This window comes from Sorex fumeus, unplaced genomic scaffold, assembly GCF_029834395.1.
Source record: "Sorex fumeus unplaced genomic scaffold, SorFum_2.1 ptg000034l, whole genome shotgun sequence".
Classification (NCBI taxonomy): domain Eukaryota; kingdom Metazoa; phylum Chordata; class Mammalia; order Eulipotyphla; family Soricidae; genus Sorex; species Sorex fumeus.
The window spans coordinates 46,425,699-46,435,899 of NW_026606091.1; the positions used below are offsets into that span (position 1 = coordinate 46,425,699).

The following is a 10,201-nucleotide window of genomic DNA, read 5'->3' on the forward strand; positions in this document are numbered from 1 at the left end:
TTTCCTCTGCTCCCGAGTGATCCAGGTTCATACATGTCTTTGTTGCACAAAACAGGAAAAGCATCAGGTGAAGATGCCGAAACAAAATACCTTCATTGAGGAAATCATAGAGAAGAAAAAGAATCTCATGAAGTGAAAGAAAGTGAGATAGGTAAATGGCCCATGTAAGGGTGAGGTACACATAAACCAAGTCATAATTATAGAAGACGTTAGTCACCTGTTTGATAAAAGAATGTTTGCCTCACTCTGACTCAGCTCTTGAACTCTGCATTCGCCTGTACTCTGATTCTTGAATGTTTGCTCCTTCTTCATACACCTTTACTATTCTTTATTTCTCTGACTGCTGCTTGAATGGTTTCCTTCAGGTAATGAAACCTGGAACTTGGATAGGGACCTAAGAGCTTTAGTTCTCATCCAGATAGTTCCTGCATCATATTTTTTGGCAAACCATCTGGAAGCTGTCTTACACCTAAGTACCGGGCCTACTTCAGTGTCCAACAGTTGGAGCAGTCAAGTCAAACGTGGACACAGATAGTTAGACACTGGACTACCTCAGCCATACTACTGGGGATATAATTTTTTTAAATGTAGGAATGAATATTGCTATTTATTCAGTCATTGGTTAAGCTGAATGAATTGGGCATGAACTCACATTACTTAATTTTTTTAATTCTAAATGTTAATTTTATTATTATTATTTTAATCACTATGAGATATAGTTACAAAGCTTCCCTGTCTGAGTTTCAGTCATACAATGAAAGATCACCCAACCCTCCACCAGTGCACAATCTTCCACCACCAAGGTCCCCAGTATGCCCCCATCCCACCCCTCTTCCTGCCTCTATGGCTGACAATATTCCCTATACTCTCTTATGTATTACTTGCTATGAATAGCATAAGATGTTGTGTGTCTGCAAGAGTGACTGCCTGCTCCTGGAATTCTAGAAGTTTAGATAATTAGGGTCTTGGAGAAATCTCTGTAGTGAGTTACTCGGTTTGGAGATTCTTCTGTGTGTGTCTGGATCGTGGCCATTAAGGGGCTTAAGTAGAAGCAGGGGGCAATTTGTGTGCGTGACATCCAGGGTTCCATGGTGTGGAGGTAAGAGGGGGGATGAGAAGAGCCGGCCCATCCCCTATCCCTTGAGGCCTGGAGTTTGCCATCACTGTACCCGGGTATCTGCACTTCTCATTGGGTTCTGGAAGTTGGCAGCAACCTGGGTTTTTAGGGGGCAAGTGGAGGAATGACGCCTGCCCCGTCTGAGGCACCCTGGTGAAGTCAGCCTGGCTTAACGTCTGGAGGCATTTCTGTAGTGAGCTGCTCGGTTTGGAGATTCTTTTGTGTGTCTCGGGATCATGGTCTTTTTTTTTTTCTTTTTAGGTCACACCTGGCAATGCACAGGGGTTACTCCTGGCTCTGCACTCAGGAATTACTTCTGGTGGTGCTCAGGGGACCATTTGAGGTGCTAGGGATCGAACCTGGGCTGTACTATCACTCCAGCCTAGACCGTGGTCATTAAGGGGCTTAAGTACCAGCCAGGGGCAGTTTGTGAGCATGACTTCCAGGGTTCCATGGAGTGGAGGCGGGGATGAGAAAGACGGACCCATCCCCTATTCCTTGAGGCCTGGAGTTTGCCATCACTGTACCCGGGTATCTGCCCTTCTCTTTAGCTTCTGGAAGTTGGCGGCCGCCAAGGTGTTCAGGGGGCAGGTGGAGTGATGATGCCTACCCCTGTCTGAGGCATCCCAGTGAAGTCAGCCTGGCTTAAAGTCCAGAGACATCTCTGCAGCAAACTGCTTGATTCGGAGATTCTTTTGTGTGTCTCTGGACTGTGGCCCTTGTTGCCATCTTTTCCAGAGAAATAAACTATTGGCAAATGCCCCGTAGGGTATGCCTCCTCTCCCGCCCAAACCACACCATCTGCTGGCCCTAACTGTGGCTTTTGATCTCTTTCGAGATTTATGGGCCTCTAAAATAAGGCCAATAAATGAGCGTGTATAGCTGAGCTGGAGGTGGTTTATGGGTATGGCTCCCACATACCTCACTTTTGGCCATTTAATTTCTTAGTAAACTTGGCCTAAACCAGTTGTTGAGGTCTGGCCACAGGCACAGCGGCAATTTTGGATATCAGGAAGTCTGAAGGTACCATCAGGCTGCTGACGCACTTGTCCCGCGGGTACAGGCTGATCTGCTGGTGGCACCATACCCCCTTGGGGACATCTTTGGTGGCCTAAGAAGGCTGGGAGCTCCAGGCAAACCCCCCTCTGCCAAGATTCTCCCTGAGGGGATTATCTGGTCGGCCTTTGGAGGGGACTTTCTTTGTGTCTTCATCTCTGCTCTCAATCTTGTGCTATCAGTCACTCCTTCCTACTCTCTTTCTGTTTTTGTTTCTGATTTTTGGACCACACACCGCGCTGCTCAGGGGGCAATTCCTTATCGTTCTGTGCTCAGGAGTGATCTCTGGAGGTGCTCAGAGGACCCTCTGTGGTGCAGGAGACGGAACCAATGTCGCTGGTGACAGCCTTCCCTTCTGGACTGTCTCTCCAGTCTCTTTCTTGCTATTTTCACCCAAAAAGAAAAATCATGGCGAGGATTTGCTCAAAAATTCTTCACAAGAATTCCTTAATTCTCACATTAAAACAATACCAAGGTCCATCTCAGTCATTATTTGCCTGTTATGCATCCTGGATTCTTGGGTGATTGGAAACAACCTTTCAGGCTGTGACACTTGCCCAAGGAAATCCTGCCTTTTGGGGGTCCCAGTCTAGCTACTATGTTGCAATCAGGCAGGCAGGTGATTTCAACGAATATATTACAACCCTTGAAAATTGTTTTCTTACGTCTCTTCTTGTCATAAGGCACCAAGCAGTTAGAACACAACAGGCTGTGGAACATCGAATCCTATTTTCTTAACTTTTCTGCACGTAAGACTCTTGGCCCGGTGTAGCCAGTGGTGGGATCCTTACTGCCCATCTCCTGACAATAAACCTTGCTGCTTTCATGCCTCAGTCACAGGAAATCAATTCATAAACTCTCACTTATGCTCTATTCCACTTCTGGCCGGTATTGTGTTTTGTTGCTTAGTAAAACACCATTGTGAGTCCTGCCGCCATGCCCCTCGGCCAACATGTGCTCTTCCTCTCCCACTTCTGCTCCCAAAGCCTTTAACTCTCTGTCCCAGGGTGCCTGGCAGCCTTGCTGACTTGGTGGGGTATCTGGGATCTGGAGAATTCTGACAGATGAGTCTTTGCTCGTGTCCAACAAGTTTTCCCCTTAACCACTGAGTGCTTAACTAGATAAAGAATTCAGCATTCCTCAAGCCTTTTCCTTACCCTGAATTTTTACAGACTGGGAAGTACTAAAAGAAGATGCATGCCCTGTGAGCACTGCACACAGTAGGACCTCATATTATCTCATCCAAGCTAAGTGTGCTATTTACGAGAAGTGCCTAGTGGGGGTTGGAGAGATAGTACAATGGATAAGGTGCTTGCTTTGTACCTGGCTGACCCGGCTGTCCCTAGCACCCCATTTAGTACCCTGAGCCCGACCAGGAGAGATGCCCGAATTAAAAATAAATAAAATTGATGAATAAAAAAATAAAATAAACAAGCGGTCATTGACAATCAAACTAAAGTTGTCTGAAGGTTAGGAGAAAAAGGTGTGAAGAGTGTAAGAAATGGTGATTGGCTTGAAAAGTCAACAAGTGATATAGATAGGACGATAATATACATAAAAACTGCAATCTGATATACAAAATAATTTTTAAAAAATAAAAGTGAAGTGGAAACTGCCCAAAGTTGTGGTGTTTAGGGAGCCAGAGTGATGATAGTATAGCAGATAGGGTGCTTGTCTTGCACACAATCAACCAGGGTTCGATTCCCACCATCGCATATGGTTCTCAAAGCACTGCCAGGTGTAATTATTCCTAAATGCAGAGTCAGGATTAACCCCTGAGCATAGCTCAGTATGGTTACAAACCAAACCAATAGAAAATAAATAAATAAATAAAATTATGTTTAGCCAGCAAATTTGTGCTATAGCACCCTCTTGTGGATAAATTGGAATCAACATAGAGTTGGCTAGGAACCCGCAGATCAAGGACCAGGATGAGACCTTCATGATGAGAGACCTCCATAACGAATCCTGGAAAATTTCACACAAGATATTACCTTGGAGTCTGTTGGCCTCCAAATAAGTAGACCAAACATACTGTATCTATATACCAGTAGGTAGAGAATATCTTTAATCTTAAAGAACTGGCGTCATTTTCTGCCAATCCTAAATAAAAAAGGTCAGAGGGATGGAAAATTGTAATAGAAGTTCTTTGCAGAAGTACCAGGTAGCCAAACAGTTAAAAGTGGTGAACGGTGAAACAAAACTATTCTAGTTGGAATCTTCCCTTCCCTCGTCATTCTTCAATTGGATGTCTGATGAGCAGGCATAAGGAAGTAGCAGCTTTAAATTTTTTAATAGTAAGCATGGGATGGTGGGTAGGAAGGGAATAAAGAGGCAGACTAGAAGGGACTTATACAAGGACAGTGGTAGAAGGTCTTGGACACTTTGGTGGTGCTGAAGGTGCAGGAACTTTATACATCAAAACCAAAAAAGTTTAACACTTTTGTAAACTATATTACCTAAACTACAATAAAAAATATCATAAATAAAAAGTAAAGGGCCAGAGTGATAGTACAGTGGGTGGTGCATTTGTCTTACACACGACCAACCCAAGTTTGATCCCTAGCACCTTGAGCCTGCCAGAAGTGATTCCTGAATGCAGAGTCAGGAGTAAGCCCTGAGCACTGCTGGGTGTGGCCCCAATTTCTTCATTTTCATTATCCTGTTATTCATCGATTGCCTCGAGCAGGCCCCAGTAACGTCTCTTTCATCCTAGCCCTGAGATTATATTCAAGGCTCTTTAGGAGAATGAGAACCATCGTTACTGGTATTTGGCATATTTGGTGCGCCACGGGGAGTTTGCCAGACTCTGCCCTGTGGGCAGGCTACATTCTGTAACCTGCCAGTTTGTCCAAAGTAGGAATGAGATAATAAGATGTCATAAAAAAAAGATGTCCTGATAAGATGTCCTGGACGAGAACAGTGCAGTCTCCTGCCCCCGCACCTGACTGTTCCTCGCCGGGGCCCCTTGGAGGGGAGCGGGTTGAGCTTTCCTCCCTGCCCCGACCAGGGCTGTGGCAGCCGAAGACCTCCAGGACCAGCCACCACCATGCTGAGACCACTCTCCGCACACATGAAGGTACTGGCAGAGGGACAAAGCCACGCGGTTTCCGGGGCCGAGATCTCCAAGCCTACTCGGATTGGAGTCGAGCATCCTCCACCCAGATCCTCCAAATTCCAGTAGGCGGGGGTCACACCCACCACCTGCCCCCCTGGCGCCATGTAATCCCATCAATGGCCAAGACTCAGAGACTATAAAATCCAGCTCCCGGAACCGCGCGGCCGCGAATGCGGACGAGAACAGTGGCCCCAATACAAAAAAAAAAATTCAAACAAACAAAACCCCAAAACAAGCTAAAATAAACAAAGAAAGATAAAGTAGGCATATATCAAGAAATCTGAAGTCGATTACTAGGAGTGTTAACAAAAACTATAACTGGGGCTGCAAAGATAACTTAATGGACTGAAGTGCATGCTTACAGGAGAACTAGGCTCTATCCCTATTACTGCTTAGTCCTCTGAGTGACACCAGAGAAACCCCTGAGCACAGAACTGGGAGTAGTCCCTGAGCGCCATCTGATGTAGCTCAAAAAAATAAATACAATAACAAACCGAAATGGCAATGAAGTATGTGGTGTTCCAACTCCATCATCCACCTCACTCACATTGGCAGTTCACTGGGCTGAGAGAACCAAAAGGAAGGTCAAGAGCTGTACTGGTTTTGATTTAGCTTCTCCCCCTCTCCTCAATTATATATATATATATATATATATATATATATATATATTTGCTTTTTTGGGTCACACCCAGCAATGCACAGGGGTTACTCCTGGCTCTGCGCTCAAGAATTAGCCCTCGTGGTGCTCAGGGGACCATATGGGATGCTGGGAATCGAACCCGGGTTGGCCGCGTGCAAGGCAAACGCCCCACCCACTGTGCTATTGCTCTAGCTCCATATTATTTAATTTTAAAAATTCTTTTCACACCAATTCCTTGCCTTATCAGTATGTAGAAGTATAAATACTGTTTTTTTCCCAAAGGGATATGTGGAATGATGCTTTTCAATGATCGATATGTAGGTGGTGAGGTGTAACTCTATGGGTTGCTGGGGATCGTACCCAGGTCAGCTGCATGAAAGCCCAGTGCCTTTCCGTGGGTACTATCTCTCCAGCCCCAAACTGGCTGTGTTTTGGGAGGTCCTCAGGGAGCTTACTGACTGCTGTGTGAGAGCAGTCATGCTGTGTAGCCCTCAGTCCTCAGTTAACTCAGCTGTTTGCTAGAGGTGGAAGGAAATCCCCTCCTGAATTTGCCTTTAGTGCTCTGTTACTACAGAGAGGGAGATCCAGTGTGGCATCTACCAGAAAGGTTGCAAGGTTTCCAAGATGGGACCTACTGGTGACACTGATCCCTGAATATACCCTGTAGTTTCTTGCTCTTGCCCCAGTAAGTCCAGGATTGTAGGATTGTGGCATCATATGGCATAGCCCCTTTCCCCCAAATCTCCAGGGCAGAATTTCACACCTTAGAAATCTCTTCTCAATAGAAGTTTGCTGCTCCCTGGTGACGTTTCTTTTCTTGGCGAGGGTGTTCTTTGTCTCCAATCCACGTGTGTGCTCTCCCTTTGTCCCTTGCTCTGAAGCTTGAGAGTTCAGGGGGTTTCTGTCCAGTTGAATCCGAGTTTTGGTGTAGATCTTGTCATTACCACGAGTGCACACACAGACATTTCTGTTCTAGTTGTCTTCAAGTCATTATCTTCTTATCAAGTCAACCGAGATAGTCTGCTTCTAGACTGACATTAATTTCTTGGATTCTTAATAGGTTGAGTCTCCCGTGTTTCCATTAATTCAATATCTCTTCTATATATAGTACAACTTGCTATTTATTTATAGTTTTCCCCTTGTTAAAATTTCAGTTACAAAGTTGTTCTTGATTGGGTTTCAGTATATAATGTTCCAACACCCATCACTTCATCACTGTACATTTCCCACTTCCACCACCAATTTTTTTCAGTATCCCCCAATTCTCTCTCCTTTTGGCTATTATGGTTTGCAATGCAGATACTGAACGATTATCATGTATATCCCTTTACCTACTTCCAACGATCAGTTCTTGTCTAGAGAGATCATTTCTAACTATTATTGTCATACTGGTCCCTTCTCTATTCCATCTCCCCTTGCCCACCACACTCCTCCTCCCACTCTTATGGCAAGCCTCTAACCATTAACCAGCCCTCCTGCCCCTGTTTTTCCTGGCCTAGGATATTAGTCTCATACTATTTAAAAACATATATATGTGTGTATATATATCCCACAAATGAGTGTAGTCATTCTATGTCTGTTTCTCTCCTCATTTCACTCAGTCTCATACTCTCCATGTTTATCCATTTATAAATGAATTTCATGACTTTATTTTTCCTAACAGCTGTAGTATTCCTTTATTCCTTTGTAATATTCCATTGTGTAGATGTACCCAAGGTTTCCTTAACCAGTCGTTAGTTCTTAAGCACTTGGGTTGTTTTCAGTTTCTGACTACTTTAAGTAGTGCTGCAATGAATTCAGAAGTATAGATGGCTTTTCTGCTGTTTTTTTTTCCAGAGGGGGGCAGGGTCTATTCCCAGAAGGGGTATTGCTGGGTCAAATTCGAGTTCAATCTCTAGTTTTTTGAGGAATGTCTATATTATTTTCTGAAAAGGCTGAACCAGTCGGCATTCCCATTATTGTCATATGAATGACCAGCAATGAATGAGTGTCCCTTTCTCCTTGCATCCATGCCAGCACTTGATGTTCTTATTCTTTTGGATGTGTGCCAACCTCTGTGATGTGAGATATCTTAATGTTGTTTTGATTCGAATCTCCCTGATGATTAGTGATGTAGAACATTTTTTTTTCCATGGCATTTTGGCCATCTGAATTTCTTTGGGGAGGTTCGTTAATTTCTTCCACCCCATTTTTTGATGGATTGGATTTTTTTTCTTATAAAGTACTACCAATGCCCTATATATCTTTAATATTAGCCCCTTATCAGATGTGTATTGGGTAAATAGTTTTTCCCATTTCATGGGCTAGTTTTATATCTTGGTATCGTTTCTTTTGAGGTGCAGAAACTTCTCCGTTTAATGTAGTCCCATTTTTTTATCTTCGCTTCCACTTGCTTGGTCAGTGGTATTTCATCTTTGAATATGCATTTAGCTACAATGTCACGGAGGGCTTTGCCTACATTTTCCTCCATGTACCTTATGGATTCAGGTCTGAAATCAATTTTGCTCTGATTTTGATTTGCACAATGTTAGAGATCCGAGTTCATTTTTTTTTCCTTTTTGGGTCACACCCAACAATGCTCAGGGGTTACTCCTAGCTCTGCACTCAGGAATTCTCCTGGCGGTGCTTGGGGGACCATATGGGATGCTGGGAATCGAACCCAGGTCAGTCACGTGCAAGGTAAACACCCTACGTGCTGTGCTATCGTTCAGCCCAAGTTCATTTTTTAACATTTAGTTGCCCAGTTTTCCCAGCACCACTTGTTGAAGAGGTTTTCCCTGCTCTACTTCATATTTTTCTCCCTTTTACCAAAAATTACATATTTATATATACTTATACATTTAATAAATATTTATACTGATATATTTCATGTAGGATGCATAAATTGCAATATATAAAATGTATATGTATAAAGGAAAAAGGAAACTATCTCTCGTTCCTGTTTTTCTTTTTTTTTAGTTTTTAGGTTTGTTTTTGATTTTTAAATTTTGGCTCAATTCTGCAGTGCTCAGGAGCTGTTCCTTGCTCTGTGCTCAAGTAATGCCTGGAAGTTCTCAGGAGGACCATATGTGACACCAGGGATTTGAGCCAGGGTCAGTCACATGCAGTGCAAATCCCTTATCTCTTGTTCTATCTCTCCTTGTTTCATTTTCTCAACTTATGGCATCTTGAAGTTTATTTGCTTGCCACCATCCACCAGGATAGCCACCCTCTGAAATGGAATAGTTTATCAACCTTGCTCACTACCATCTCCCCAGTGTGAACAAATCTCTTAACTCCTTAGTAGAAACTCAACCAACACTGATACAATTTACTTGAGGTAAAAGTTCCTCATGTTAAAAAAAAAAAAAAGTTCATCATATTGGTGTATAGTCCCACATCATTCTCGGGTCAGTACACTGAAAAACAATTCATGCTTCTGAAATTCAGATTTCTAATTTACTTGAGGTAAAAGTTCCTCCTGTTGTTGCCTAGTCCCACAACCATACTTGGGGCAGTTTACTGGAAAACAATTCGTTTTTCTGAAATTCCGATTTAACTGAACAACGTGTATCTTTTTTTTTCTGGCAACCTACAGAACGCTTTTGTCAATAACCTGGAGACTTTTTGTCATGGTCGTGGTGGTGGTATTTCTGGCATCTGGCGTGTAGACGCTGGGGAGGTACTGAAACAGCTTGCAAGGCAGGAAAAAAAGTATCTTCCGGTCCGAAATGTCAACAGTATCTCCCTGCAAGACACAAAGTATTTCCCGTTCCAAAAGTCAACAAACAGTGTCTCCGGGATGGGCCGCGCAGCGCTTGGCCTCTCTGTCTTCCTTTTGCAAAGCAGCCAGGGGCTGGCAGAGAAAGGCAGCGGGGACCTGACCCTAGAACCCTGGACCTTTGAACACCGCCGGTCGCTGCTCACCAGCCGCGAGGCCACGACGTCGTAAAGCCGGCCGGGGCACGGCCGAGCGGACGCCCAGCGCCGGAGCGCACAGCCCAGCCCAGCCCGAGGAGGCGCGCCGGAAGCGCAGAGACTCCGTCACTTCCGGCGCCGACGTCCCGCCCCTCCCGCCCCCGGGGGCGGCCCTGGAAAGCCGGAAGTGGCTCTGGACCAATCGGAGGCGGCGGCGCGGCGGAAGCGTCCTTCTCCCTAGCAACGGCGGCGCAGGAAGTGGCGGCGGCGGCCGCGCTCTGTGCGCCTGCGCGGCCGGCCGCTCGCTGGCTCGGCGCGGGGCCGGCGTGGCCCAGCTGGCCGCGGCCGCAGAGTGCGGCTGCACGGCTGCTGG

General features: G+C 45.0%; 1 protein-coding gene across 1 annotated transcript in view; it reads left to right on the forward strand.

Moving 5' to 3' along the window:
* Positions 1 to 10,201, forward strand: part of GNG10 (G protein subunit gamma 10) — a 130,736-nt gene that overhangs the window by 81,724 nt on the left and 38,811 nt on the right. The gene's annotated exons all lie outside the window — the stretch shown is intronic.